The sequence below is a fragment of the Synchiropus splendidus genome, chromosome 7 (assembly GCF_027744825.2).
Source record: "Synchiropus splendidus isolate RoL2022-P1 chromosome 7, RoL_Sspl_1.0, whole genome shotgun sequence".
NCBI lineage: Eukaryota > Metazoa > Chordata > Actinopteri > Syngnathiformes > Callionymidae > Synchiropus > Synchiropus splendidus.
Window position 1 is genome coordinate 22,522,608 of NC_071340.1, and position 15,340 is coordinate 22,537,947.

A 15,340-nucleotide genomic window follows, 5' to 3' on the forward strand; every position below is an offset into this window, starting at 1 on the left:
TGTCACTTGGTGAAAGGTAATGACGACATCTCCCCTCTTCAAACTGCTGACTCATTTGAAATGTGTTCACTCTACAAATTTACATAGTGTCAATGCCACATTCGTTGGCCGTCTTCGTTCTGCTTTTTTGCTGATTGGGAGACATTTGAAGAGAATTATCTGCTAACACAGCAACATCGGCTGACACCGATAACTCCATAAACAGTGCTGACTAAACAAGTCTCCAAAACTCAAGCTATGTTTTAGACACATTTCACGTCCTTTATTTCCCTCTCACAGAACATCGGAGATGACTCGGATGTTGGAGGTACAAGGCATGACTTCAGTTGTTTGTGCTACTTCTGTGAAGGTAAAATGGGAGCAAAAGTGGCACATACCCGTAACACAAGACTCGTATCCATGCGTCAGAGGCACATACGCGTAACTGCACATTTGCATCCATAAACCCCGTGGCACGTGCGTGTAAAAAGAAGATTTACATTCATACAAGCACGAAAAGTAATTTCGCCTTCATTTTCTAAGTGCACAGATACAAGTGGCTGAACACGAACTCTTGAAATTGCGACACATTGCTAAGTTTTCCACCTCAACCACCGCCATGCACGTTCCCGGTAGTCATGTGACGTCTATTGTCCAATCGGCTGCAGCAATTCGGATAGATGGCGATTCTCACTGTTACCACTGACAGAAAGACAGACGGTAAGTGCTTCATTTACCCACGTCGCTTTTCCTCGGAAGATTGATGCAATATAATGGCACAGCATGTCGCTGCAGCCGATTGGACAATAGACGTCACGTGACTACCGGGAATGCGCAACGTATTGCCGCCACTTCTACCAGTGCGCATCAGTTTTATTTACAGGTGCGAGAAGAGGTGCAAAAGGGTGCACGCGCATACGGATCGTGTTCTACGAGTATGTGGAACTTATGCACCCGTTTTGGCGGTGGTTGAGGTGGAAAACTTAGCAATGTGTCACAATTGCAGTTTCAAGAGCTCGTGTTCAGCCACTTGTATCTGTGGATACGAGTCTTGTGTTACGGGTATGTGCTGCTTTTGCACCCATTTTACCTTCATATACTTCTTTCTCCCTCATAACTATAGTTTTATGAAGCGAATATCATGGACGCTGCGCTTGATCTTCAGGGTGATTTACAGTTCATTATACCCCGACTGGGGAAGAACCAGCTCTTGACCTGATTTAATGCCTGACGCAATCATGTGAAAAGCATGTCACAGCCTGTTGTTTGCGAGAATAGTGTGATTAAAGCTTGAAAAATAATTGCGTCACTGGAAATACGGTGGACATAAGAAAAAAATCCATTTTTGTATCAGCCATCACTTGCAATTACCCAACATCCGATTGGTTTCGAGGCAACTTTTCTCATGCATAAAAGAGCAGATTCACAGTCGGAAGAGTGGAGTTAATGCAACGCTGGACTGGGTGAAGCGGAGCACGTTTGATAATGTAAGCAGTTGAGGAACATCTTGTATGAGGGAGGAATGAGAACCAGACATCCATACTTGTTCCATCATTCACCCTCATTAGGGGAGATAACAAATGGCAAATTTAAAATGCGCTGTTACTTGAAAGACCCTGACAGAAACAAGATGTACAGAAGGGGAGAATCTGCATAGAATTGATGCACAGTGACGCTGTTTCATGTTGAGCTCATGAAAACCACATGACGTGACCTGGATGTGGCAGACACGGAGCTGCCTGTTATTTACGTCCCAATTTGGAGATACGGAACATCTCACATGATTAGGAAACTACTGAACAAAGATACTTCATGTGTTGTTGCAACACTTTGGGCAGGACGAGCGCGTGCTCCGGTAATTGGATGAACATGATTAAAATCCACTCGGATGTGATTTCAAAGTTGCGCTGAACTGTTCCCCAATCTAATCCAATTACCATGTTGTACACACAGAAACACTCGACTCCTCGCCACCCAAGTTATTCAACTATTATTCGACTTTTAGTGGGTAATTGCTGTGATTTAAAAATAGCCAACCTTTGGAGGCAATTCAGTCAGAGGTAATGAAGGTCTTCTTCTTTGTCCTTTGGCATTTCTCATCTGCTGTTGCCATAGCAAGTCTGCTTCCTCCACCTTAACCCATCTTGCACATGCTCCTTGGTCTTCCATGAACTTGGTTGTCTCCCTCATTTGAGACCTCCATTTCTCACGGCGTCATGTCCCCTGCCTGCCCTCTCCATGTGCCTGGACCTCAGGCAATGAAGGTGAAGATGAAGATTCTTCTAAATCACCCCTTGCATATCTTCTTGCTTCTCTGAAATGCATAAAAAGACCTACAAAAGTTACTCCAATGCCAAGTTATCCTTATCGCTCATTTCCTTATGGGTGTTGTGGGAGGGTCTGCAGCCTATCCCAGGTACTTTGGGCGAGAGGCAAGGGACACCCTGAACCCGTGACGTGCAGTCAGGGGAGGCAAAATATATTAAATGGTTATATTTATCCACTGATTTACACTATGAATTAATGTTTTTTTATTTCACCAGTTTTAGGTTTTTATTCAAAAACACTGCACCTGCTGAGCCTCACCATAGATGGCGCAATGACTCGACTAACCGTCCTGGCCTTCTCTCTGTATGTCACTATTAAAATGTTAAAACACTTTTGCTATTGTATAGCTGATGGATATCATGACTGTTTGGGTCAAACAACTGAATGTATGTTACTAGTCTCTTGTGCTGAGCATCATAAAACGGCCGCGAAAAGCCACAAAGTGAGGCACGCAGTTCTCCTGCCTCATGGGAGGGATTCTTCTGGTGACAACAGAATAATTGACAACAAACAAAAGTCTACTGTTAATAAGTCAAGTGCAGCTATCCGTTTATTTTTTCTTCTAATTTGACCTTACTTTCAAAATGGAGGATTACATATCTAAACTCAAATTTTCTAAACTGGACTTTCAATCGACACAGGAAGTAAGGTAAGGCCATAATAACACTTTTTGCTGTTGTTGTTTTAATGTTCTAATGTAATGTTTTTATTAAATGTGCTTTTTGTAAACTACAGTCAAAAAGCTGATATGAGATTTTAAACATAACCTGTTAAGTGCTGCCTATCAAATGGTGAGTAGGCTAATCTGTAGGGTCCATGTGTTTGTAAATCTGATTCTTATGAAGTCAGTGCCTCACCAGCCTCACTGCCCTGAACAGGTCTCCATAAACAGACCTACAGTGATGTGTTTAGACTTTATTTATGCTGCCTTTACATCCAAAATTGCACCTGTGTCACCGTCACTGGTGACATGCTTTCATCCGTTCACCAATATAGCCACCAGGGGGAGCAGCCCAGAGTCAAAAGTTTATGACAATGACAAACTCCAAAGTAAAGATGACGATTGTTTAAGAAGTATTGATAAAGTACCTCTTGCACCAAAGACAAAACAGAGGCAGCGTTGTAGATGAGACGGTGGTCGGTGAGGCTGTTAAATATATTGCGACTGGAGGACAGAGAATTTCCACCATGGCTATGTCTTCTTCGTGTCTCATTGGAGCTATGTATCGGGTAGTAACAGCAACACTGCCCCCACACTGGTTTCCAGTGGTACTGCTCCGTGGTGGTCGGTATTTGTAAGATTTTGGAAACATGAAGAAATATGGACGAAACGAATGCAGAGCACTGATAGACGGCTCCGTCCATCTGGATCGTTGAGCACAAATGGGCCTTCGGAGATCCTGGAGTAAACCCGCATAAGCGCTAACTACTAAACGACTAGTCCTAAGACAATAATAGATGGACCGGAGACTGGGCTTGAACCAACAACTCCAGAATGCGTAGCAGACGTAGAACCAACCTGAGCTGCTGAAGTGGGGAAGAGGATCATTTAAAAATAAACCCATCCATGCAATAATTCAACACCTTCTGTGGCGTGTCTTCTATAAATTCACAAGATACATTAATACTGATGGAAGAGTCATTAATTATACATCCAGGCAAAATCTGATGAAGTATGATCGCTTTTCAGGAGACGCTGATGAGAAGTGATCAATAATGGGCACATCACAGCTTTACTCTTTCATCATCTCAATAGGTATCTGGTAACCCTGGAGGTCCGTCACCACGGAATTATCACTCTACCACTGAGCTCGATGATGGTTTGTGCTCTGTATCACTCTGGAGTTACAGAAGCACCAAAAGGAGACCATAGTATTACTCACTGACATGTACTTTTGGTATGGTTTGTCCTTGTCCTTTGTTAAAAAGTATGTATAAAAGCTGGTTTGTCCAGATCATAAGGGTTGGTTGGTCGGATTCGAGGGGTTAAAGGTATGATGTTGTGAGGGGTTTGTTTATCGTCCTGCTCACGCTGTTTTGACTGTGTATTTGGCAGCGCTCACATCTCTACTTCATTTACTGTACTTTGTTTTTTTCCATTTTCTTTTCAATTTATTTTTTCTTTTTTTTAAATACTTGTATAGTTATATTAGATTGCTTTGTATAAGAAAAGCTTCAATATTTGCTGGGATTTTTACACGTGAATGTGATCAATGTGTTGAGAGTCTAAAGGTTTTTGTGACTGTTGTGAATTTTGAATGCGCATTTTCAAGAGGAATTCACAAAACATTAATGCAACAGCGGCTATAGGTCCAGGCTGGCAGACAGGTGACGTGTCCCTCCTCAGACTGAGAAGTTAAAGCTCATGGAGGTGGGTGGTACAACCCCTCATACCAGTTCTCTCAGTAACAAAGGCTGAAAGTGAATAATACAGCCATGCAGTGGAATAATAGAAAGAAAATGTACTCTAAAATAATAACAGAATCTATTGTCAATGAACGTTTACTAAAGAAACGAAACAACAATTGGAGTGCTGCAGTAAAAACAGGTGGACCATAAATGCATCATCAGAAACAGAAACAGTGTTCGGTACCAGGGTCTCTACCACTATAAGGAAAGGCAGTGAGGTCAAGGTCAAGATTTATCGTTGCTTTCTTTGTACTTGTAATGAAGTTTCTCACCTTTGCAACAAATAAATTACTGTGTTTTGTAACTGTAAATGTGTCAGGGAATTTACATTTGCTTTCAGTGGCTTCTTCAAATAACCATCAACAGGCTGTGATTCCCCACACAACTGAGGAGCGGATCTAATAATAAAACAAACAAAGGTGGTATATATTTAGGACTTACTGGCAGCTATACGATTGTACTGCCACTGCATGCTGTGACGTGTTGGAATCTACTAAATTGGATGAGCATCTCACTCTCAGTCACTCTTCACACTATCCTGTTTCACAGAGAGGAAACATACTCAGAGTCAATCTGCAAGAGATGGAAACTCACTGTCTGGCGAACACAGTGACACAGAGCCAGAAGACAGATCACTTCAAATAAGACTCATTCAGTTGCTGCTGCTGTCATTTGCAGACAGAAATGAAATGTTACATATATGAGCATTGCATTGGAATTTACAGTTACCACGTCCTATAGCTTTCAATGTTGATTCCGTGTCCCAAACAAAGCTGTGGTGCCGTCCATGGATGGACGAGAGCTCGGTCGGCTCTGAGAGTCTAGCGGTTGGATGCAGTTGCAGTTGCAAGATGCAAGTTTAGATGGTGTCCAGATGCACCTGGGAGGAGGCCACAGGACAGGTCAAATATCTGTCTTTTGCAACACGTTCTCAGGACTAAGGGGTCACATGTTTGTTGAAGGTGGAGTATTCTGTGCTGCATGGTGATACATTAGCCCAGGACTGGCCAACCAGTCAGAGGCTAAGAGCCACATTGTTTTACTGTGGCAGAAAAGAGCCACATTTTACAAATACATAAGGCTGTAAGGCTCACAGATGGTCATGTGACTTAGTGGCAGTATAGCGGTTAAAGCACATCCCTGTGTGTCACAAGGTTGCTGGTTCGCATCTGCCGTGTGTCTCCTCTGCATGCATTCTTTAAATTTCTACATTTTACTGTGATCCTCCTTGAAATATCAAGCAGCGCCCCATTTATTTTACTTATATATTTTTTTAGCTGGCTCATGCCACTAATAACGTTGTCCCGGTCTCTGTATGTTTTCGCCTGAATACTTACTTACTTTTTCGTCTTATTTCTTGTATAAATTATCATCTCAATAGCAACTTTTGTGGGATTGTGATGAAGTCCTAACAGTTATATAAAATAAATAAACAAATCATGATGTATTTTCACCATATTGCCCACCCCTTTCTGGAGACATTAAAAAAAAAAAAAAACTTTCTGCAGTTAGTTTCTACAAACCGTAGGCCAAAATAGATGCGTGTCAATAGTTACAATTTCTCAAAAATAAAAAGGGATTTTCCACAGGACTTTCAGCTATGCATAATTACGCGTTGGCAGAGGTTCCTGTGGTGCTGAGCCTAAGGATTTCTTTCAATGAAGGTTGAGGTTCAGCATATCTCATCAGAGCTCGACTGGAGCAACATTATGTGCAGGTTGAAAATATGAGCTCAAGAAAGAGAGAGGCAGAATGTTGAGTGCCCGAAGGCTCAGTTCTGGGTCCTGGGACCTGTGGTGTCGGGACAATGTGCTAATTTTATCAGCGGTGGAGAGGATCTAAAAGCATTAATTGAGAACACAGAAAAGCAAATGCAGAAAGTTAAAAACAGGCTGGATATAAATAGACTCTCCTTGAATGCAGAAAAAAAACTAAATTCATGGTTTTCACGGATCAAAATGAGGAGAGTGCCATGTCCTTGACAAGTAATGGAAAGAGATTTGATAGAGTCGGGTTTAAGCATAGACAAGCAGCTCACATGGAAAGAACACATACTGATGTCAAGACAACTTTGAATGACGAATACATGCTCATTCTATTTGAATGAAAGATCATTGTGTTGTTTATTATCACTCTTATTTCAAGCATGTAGAGCTACAGCCATATCACAACTGATAAACAGTCATTTATTTCAGTAGTTTTCGGGGTGTTAAAAGTTAAAACATCAGCAAAATCATCTTCAATCCAGAAATTGTCTGCTGTTTTAGTCTTAAATCTGGTGTATTCTACTGCTCATCTACAAAGACTGTTGAAACTAACTGAGGCGGAGCAGAGAAGAGGGAACTTCTACCAACCATATGCTGGAACCACACTGCAATAGTGGGAGCGAAAAACTGGAACTCAATGAAACACATGAAATGTATGTGACACAGAAGATGTATCCACATTGTGTTAGGGGAGATTGAAATAAACATTCATGCGTTCACTCTGATGTCATATTTTGAGGTAGAATCGCAAGATTTATGGAAACATTTTGACCTGGCTCTGTGGTTTTCCTACAACAGGACATCAAGCACACTCTCGCAGTATTATGATTATTCTGCTACACAACAGAGAAAAACAATTATCATGCAAAACAAAAGACTTCAGCTCGATGGTTCTCTTCTGAGTTTCACACTGACCTTGTGAACAATTACAGCATGCGGTCCTCAGGCTGAACTCTGCGGAGGTTGTCTTTGGGCAAATCTTTTGGGTCAAAACTACAAACCCTGTGGGTCTCCAGTTTGGCCTCACAGAGCAGCAACTGTGAGTGTCGACAGGCAAAGTTTGTAAAAGCTATTACTTGTGTTTTGCTGACATTGCGTGGGCAAGTGTCTCAGTATTCAGGCTGGAGTTGTGGGCTGTTGATGGAAATGTGAATGACCAACTCCAGACACTTCATCACATAACAAACAGGAATGGCAGTGGTTTGTAGGTGAGGCGTCTGGTGCTATATATAGGCATCCTTGACATTCAAAGCTCTCCACATACCTACCGAATTTTGTTCATAACCTGGAGGCATTGGTTCTCATGAGAGTTTGAAATATTACATTTTTATGCCAAACACAGCGCATACTTGATGAGCCTGTTGGCCGCTGGTTTGGTCCCGAAAATAGATGTTTATATCTTCAGCCTCCACATGTGATAGAGATCATCAAAGGACAGTCAACTCAAATCCTGTTGACATGTCAGGGATTGAAACAGATCTGAAACAGAAGAGAAACTATCTCAGACAGCAGAATTTCTTGCCTGTCAGGGGTGTCAGTCACCGTCAGGCTAACAATGCGCACTGCTCTTTCTCAGCCACTCATGCCTTCTGGAGGTTGCTCTTGTGTGTGACCATTCTGCAGGAGGGATTTGCTCTCAAGGACCTTTAGTGACCCTGTTGGTGCCTCGGCCAGCGTCCTTAGCATGTTTCACCGTAACAACAGGAGAGCGGAAGAGACTCGTGAACTGATGAAAAGGCCAGTCCTGTCCTGGGGTATGAGCTTGACCCAGTAGTCAGGATGATAAAAGCATCGCCTCATGTATGTTAGCAAACACACAATAGATCACTGGACTCCATCAAATGCACTGTACATTCACATGCATCCAGGAAAAAACCCGGAGGCTCTTTTTACTGCTTGCTTTGTGCTTATCGTGTAAGACTCGATTTCTTCACGTCGTTGCAAAAACTCTCCAGTAAGTGCCCTTTAATGGTTCATTTTTCATAACGTCGCCCACAGACCTTTGAAGGAGAGTCGCCCCTCAAAACAAATCCGCATTTAACCTTGCATTTTGGCATGAAGTGACCATTTCTTTAAGATGAAATGATTTATTACACAGTTGAAGTGGTCACAGAGGCTCTGTTCAGTCTGAACAAATGGTACGCGATTTAAACTGTGGACTTAAGTTAGCTGTGATCCGATATCTGTGCCAGATGGTGCGCAGGTCTGGAATCCTATATTTCAATCATCAATGTGTATGATCTTTTGACAAACAACTGCAAGACTCCACACTTGCCAAATGCCAAATAAAAGCACTGCTTAATAATAATTATGATTTTCAGGAAAACACTTTGGAAAGAAATAAACATTGTAAACAAAAACAACCCAACAACTACATTGCAGACTCGGTCTAGGCGATTCTTGCTTAGGGTACGAGAAGTCCCGGGCATAACAATAATAAGAATAATTATTATTATTGTTATTATTATGACTATTATTATCTTCTTTGGATAAAAATGGACATACAATAGACATAGCACATCAAGGGCTCGTTGGTCTAGGAGTATGATTCTCGCTTCGGGTGCGAGAGGTCCCGGGTTCAAATCCCGGACGAGCCCCTGTGTATGTGCTTCGCTATATTCTGAGTCCGCAAATGGCTGCCAGTTCTTAGAGAAGGGATTGTTGATAGTTCCTTTGCAACTTGAGCAAACCTCCCCACAGTGAAGATTGAACACACAATTTCAGTCTGGTCTTGTTTAGCCACTGCTACTTGCTTATTTTTAATAAACAAAAGTGAAAAATTAAATACCACCAAGGGCTCGTCTAGGCGTATGGTTCTTCCTTAGGGTGCGAAAGCTCCCAGGTTCAATTCTCGGATGAGCACCTGCTTCTCTGTGCTCCAAGTTCACAAATGAATTTCTTACAAACGGCGCTGACGATACTTTCTTTGCAACTGAAATTGAGTGAGTGAAGGTCAAACACTCAACCGCCATATTGTGACATTTAGACACTGCTATTTGCTTTTTCTTTAAATAAATCGACTTAGCTCCAAGACCACAAATAGTTCTTTGCGTCTATTTTTGAAGAAGCTCACAACATTCATCAGTGAGAATGATGAACTGATAGTTATTTGAGGAAAATGTTTTGGAATGAAATGAACAAAAGTGAAAAAAAAAAGTTTAAATCCCCGAGGGCTCGTTGATCTAGTTGTATAATTCTGGCTTTGCGTGTGAGAGGTCCCCGGTTCAAATCGTGGACTACCCCAACAGGACTTGCGTTTTATCATTATTAGATAATAAAGAAAAAATAATTTGGGTTGGTGTTTTACCGATAGCATAGCTTCACTAATGCTGACCCTCGATAGCTTCTTCTAGTTTCTCAGAGTCCCATAAGTACAGATTTTGTCCATCGCTTGTCTGAAGGTTTCTGAAAGTGTAGCTCTCAGTTACTGGTCCTCATACCTTCCCAACTGTAATACGCCAGTTGGCCTTAAATACTGACTTTTCCCACAGACGCCATCACGCTGCTTCACTCAGAAGAGTGTTTGGGAAGAGGCACGACAGCTGCAGAGTAACTGTCAGGTGAAGAAGGTCGGCACCATTTACAAAGCACTATCCCCTTCCTTCTGTGATGAAGTGTCACCAAGAGAACATCATCAGAGACACTTAATATTTTAGCAAGACTTTTAAGACTAACAGCTGGTAACCTTCACTTGACAAAGTTCACATTTCTAATACTTTGGCAACAGCTGAATTATGTATAAATATTCATCTATGCAGGGTCTCTGTATCTTTGTCAAGATGACACATTGCGGGTTCTGAGGGCAGCGATATGCAAATCTTTGCTCCTTCTTTCTTGCTCATCATGAACACATGATGATCGGGCTTATACGTGGAAAGCCTGCTATTGAAATGAGGCCATCACTGCTGCAGGAGTGGTGTCAGTATCTTCTTCTACAAAAGCGTAATATGATACAAAAGCTTCCGCGCAGAGACTGTCGACTGAAAAGGTCATAGTGTTATGAGCACGCCTGTTAATTCGTTGCAAAACTGTCGAGCAGCATTGTCTGTTCACCTGCATCATTTGCATTAGCTAACAGGAACATGGACGGAGTTGGCTTTGGCTTATGAGTTTGGCAAAAATAACAAAGAACTGAAATCTTTTTGGGTGAAAATTGGTGCTAATTAACACCCCCCCCACCCTCCTCTGACCTGGTTACATGTTTCGCGGTGATTATGCTCTGAAAGCACAGCAAGGTTTGAGTGGCTCTTACTGCACTCACCAGGGAACTTTCTGTGCTGTTTTTGAGATCTTCAGAAAATGTCATGAAAAGTTTTTCACCAAGTCCTGTGTCATCCTTAAACACCAACTTCAGAAAGCGGCACTGTTATGTGCGTCCCACCTGAGAATCGGGCGCTATTACATTTCTCTGACCTACGACCCAGAATTCTCCAGATATTCCAGGATTTGTCCAAAAACTCCCCCATTGAAAATGACTGGGAGGAGAACACTAAACTTCAGAATTCAACCATGACCTCCAGACTTTGGCAGAGTAACTCCATTGAAAGTGTAAATCGTAGCCACACTCATTCTCGAGTGAAGATCGAACACACAACCTTCATGTTGTGACATTTAGCCACAGCTAGTTCATAAAAAAAATAAAAAATAAAAAAAATAACAAAGTGAATAATAAACAATCATCAAGGGCTCGTTGGTCTAGGCGTATGATTCTCGCTTAGGGTGCGAGAGGTCCCGGGTTCAAATCCCGGACGAGCCCCTGAATGTTTTGTACTTTCGGTTGCTTCTTATAAAAGGGGTTTTGCACTTAAAGTTGACAGAACTTCCCCTGAGTGAAGATCGAACACACCGCCTTCATGTTGTGAGACTGTGACACAACTTAATAATAATAACTGTTGTTATTTTCACAGAAGCTCCTTGGAAAGAAATGAACAAAAGTAACATTGTAAAACAAAAACCAAGAGCATTGCAGGCTTGTTGGTCTAGGCGTATGATTCTTAGGGCGCGGGATGTCCGAGGTCACTCCTTTTCTGTCAGACATCCAAACACACATGTATAAACTCTCCTCAAATCAGCCTCCACCAACACAAGATTTGGAAAAAAAAATGAAAGGTAGAATGTGGCATCTGCCTAGCTAGAGTGGAGCAGAGCAGAAAATTGAAGCCAGAAAATAATTGGTGAGCAAATGGTGCACCACAGAAACATGATATTCTCCAGTGTTGTAGCCACACTTGCCCTCTCTCACATGACGTGCTCAGAAAAACTGGATCACTTTCAGAATTTTTTTGAGACTTGTGAATGTGCAGCCAAAACCGGGTTTCGCCTCCATTGACTCCCATTTTAAAAGAGAAAACGGAAATGTTTCTCATTTTCAAGTAGCAAAAACAAATCCTGACATTAGGGTCATTTAAAGAGTACAGCCTCAGGATTTTCAGTGTGCTTATTTTTTTTTCGCAATTTTCCAGATATTGTCATTTGTTCGGTGGTTCAACTTTACTCTAATAAAACTTGGGTTGACTCAGCAAAAACCACAGACACACAGGCGGACACGCAACCACACAACTACACACAGATACACCCAGTGACGTGCACAGAGCTGCGGGCGCGACACTGAGCATATAAATGCAGTTTAAACTGCATCGTCTAGTAACTAATGAAATGTTTTATACCTGCAAAAATTCCATGTCAAATAGTTCCCTCCATTTATTATTTTTTTCAAAGTAAAATTCACCACAAACAAAGTGTTTCTACTCTCTCAGGTGACATTGAGTTCAGTTCAGAAGAAGGATGTAAGTGTTTTGACGAAGACAAAAAGAAAAAAAAAATTCGTCCACCATTAACACGCGATGGTGATGTGCCATAGAATGGGGTGAGCACAGCCTGGTTGGCAATAGCAACTATTGTCAAATGGATCTTTGGTCCTGAGTGATGCCGAAGTCGGCCTTACAGCTAACTTGGTGGTGCATTAGGACTTCTATGGAGGTGCATGTTCTGCCACACAGGGAAAATCCTATTGCTGTGAGGCTGTGGGCTTCACATCACATAAGAGAGAAATGTAGTTCCTTTAGCTTTATATATGTAGTTGCATATGAAGCGCATCACACGATTGTGCGCTTCTGTCACGGTGACTTCTATGGCTCCTTCAGCAAGGATGAAGGAGAGCCACTGATGCTGCTATATATGGATAGACCAGGGGGACCAGGATAGAGGACTCCAGCGGACTCGGATGGGAAGTTTTGTGCTGACAATAGACCAAAGAAAAAAAAAAAACAGGAGTTAGGGGCAACAGCTCTCACGTCCTTCTGTAAATGTGTCCCTGTATGCTTGTGCTTGCTGGCTCATTGAGCGCATTAGGAGACGACATCGGGTGTCATGAATACCCTCGCTGGCGCACATCTGGACCACATCTGCGCCACATAAAATTACATTCCTTCCACGTCGATAAGTGCCTCATATGTAAGCTGATGCAAACGCTTGAATTACCGAACAGCTAACTCAATACTGTCATCCGTACTGTGCTCTCATCACCAATTCATCCTTCAACTTGGTTTCCCACTTCTTCTCTTAAACTGTCTTCAACAAATCTAGCTTTATGAGCATATAATCTATTCTAATGTCCTAATTTCATGCTGTGACTACATCTTTTCAGAAACGTGAATTTAGCTACCGGGAGTAGATAAGATTTGGGAATTGTGTGGGATATACGCATCACATTTAGCTGCTGACAACATGATCCTGGTATTCGGGTGCTCATTACACATGCTACAGGCAACGTCTTCTTCAGGCTTCATATAAAACACACACTTCTGTTTCGTCACGGGACGCAGTTGCTGGGTTCAAGGTCAGCTGAAAGAAACGCTCTAGGTAGAATCATCCCATAAAAAAGAAAAAACACATCTATATTGATGTGTTTGGTCTCTTTTTTTCTATTGCTATTTTGATAAATATTCTTCACTTGACATGTCAATATTCTGTTTTTTCGCAGTTTCAATGAATATTTGCGAGTTCAGTTTATCTTAAATTGTATTTCATTTTCAAGTTTCTGAGAGCAGAAACACTCAATTAAAAAAGTAAAATAAAATAAAACACATAGTTATGTATCTTTGAGGCACTAATATATGGGGTGAGGAGGGAGGGGCAAATATTGAGGCTCAGGTTTGTCTTTAAATCCTGCAAGAATAGGATTTAACATCACCTCAAAAGACAGTTTTACTCAAATAAATTATCGAACTGGGGAAGGTTTTGGCTGAAAGAGAGTTTCATATCCATAAATTGACATTCATTTTATCAGGTTTGCCAAATACTATATGGCAAACAGTGCGGGTTTCTCTCCCGATTAAAACAACACATTCTTCGATCCGAGAGGAAAACATCCTGGATCCACAAAGGGTGGAGGTCAGAGGTCAATCTATTGACCACACTGCACTTTCCCCAGAAGCAGAAAAAAACTGTGGTGAAGTTTGAGCTGAAGAGGTGCCCCAAGAACTGCCTGTTCGTCTAGCTCGGGAAAATACTGGGGGGAAAATACAGCAGTAAACTAAGCTCACAAATATAACGTAACGTGCCTCTTCTAACACTCCGCTCCTGTTGTCGCTTCACAAATTCAATCAGCAATCCGTCTTTAAAGCCTTCGACATCTTTGCGCCTTGTTTTCTTTTAATTGTATTAAACACTGACGTTGATGCCGACGCTGTTTTCAAAAACGCCTGCCATTAAAAACTATAATACTCAGGTTACTTTTGAACAAAATAGTCAAGCAAACCATCATGAGCTTCCAATTCCAAACCAACACATACGTTCAGAAACGGCACTAATGGCATTAAATGAAAGCGATATGGCAGTACGCACTAAATGAGCTGGGATTTGATTTATATTTAAATGTTGAGTCCTTTTCCTCCTCCCCTTTCTTCTTTTTTTCAGCTGAGCCAATATGGATGATATAGGAACGAGCATCTGGTTATTCCCCTAAGGTGAAGCTTAAAGACGCTCCATAGGCGACCAGGACTACGTCGCATATGAACTGTCATGAGTGATTCCTCCGCATGTGGCTTTGAAAAGCCGTGAGAGCAGATTTCAAATCCTCCGTCGCGAAGCGTCGTTTTCACTCTGAATGTCTGCGCGACGTGAGAGTTTTAAATCAGCTTCCACTTTGAGAATTAAGGGGAGTGACTGTGAGAGAGTTGACTGACAAAATGGATTGGAAAAATGGGGAAAAAAATCATCAGCATACAGGGGTTAAGTCAGATCACAACTTCAAACCACTAAGGGCATATAATGAGGATATGTATCACGCTATATTAGCTCCAAATACAGCAGCAACATTCCCTTCATTTTACTAGATTACTGAGCTTCCAAGGTTCATGACACCGTGTGTCGGCTGCCAGCTGCTGTTGGTCCCCAGAGTTCCATCTGCTCCAGGGTTTTCACCTTGTGGGGAGCGAACAGCTGCACCAGAGAGGCTGAAGCACTCTGCATTAAGAATTCGTGAAGGAGGCTAAAAAAAAGGCGCTGATGCTATTTATCCACCACGATTTTCTCTGAGAATTCCAGCTGGGACTCATGCATTTTCAATTTCCACAGACATTTCAGTAGAAGAACTGAACAATAACCAGGATTAATGAAGGGATTTGAGAGGAGAAATCCGTGTGAACTAGTTAGGGTTGGAGGGGAGGTGTCATGCGACCGCTGAAGAGTGCAGCAGAAGTTGTCCTCAAATACAAAAATGAAAGCTTACCGAGTCACGATGGATCTTTGGAACCAAATAGTGGGTGAGAATAATTTGTGAGTATTTGTTGGTGAACGCCACAAAGAGGTTTCAGTCTGCAGACTGAGAGGTGAGAGGTGAGAGCAGGAGCGAGCGT

At 42.0% G+C, this 15,340-nt stretch overlaps 2 non-coding genes across 2 annotated transcripts; both read left to right on the forward strand.

The window, feature by feature from the left end:
* Window positions 1–9,007: 9,007 nt before the first annotated feature.
* Window positions 9,008–9,079, forward strand: trnap-cgg (transfer RNA proline (anticodon CGG)). The gene has a single exon. It is a non-coding gene; the product is annotated as a tRNA-Pro (tRNA).
* A 2,087-nt stretch (window positions 9,080–11,166) lies between these two features.
* Window positions 11,167–11,238, forward strand: trnap-agg (transfer RNA proline (anticodon AGG)). The gene has a single exon. It is a non-coding gene; the product is annotated as a tRNA-Pro (tRNA).
* Window positions 11,239–15,340: the final 4,102 nt, after the last annotated feature.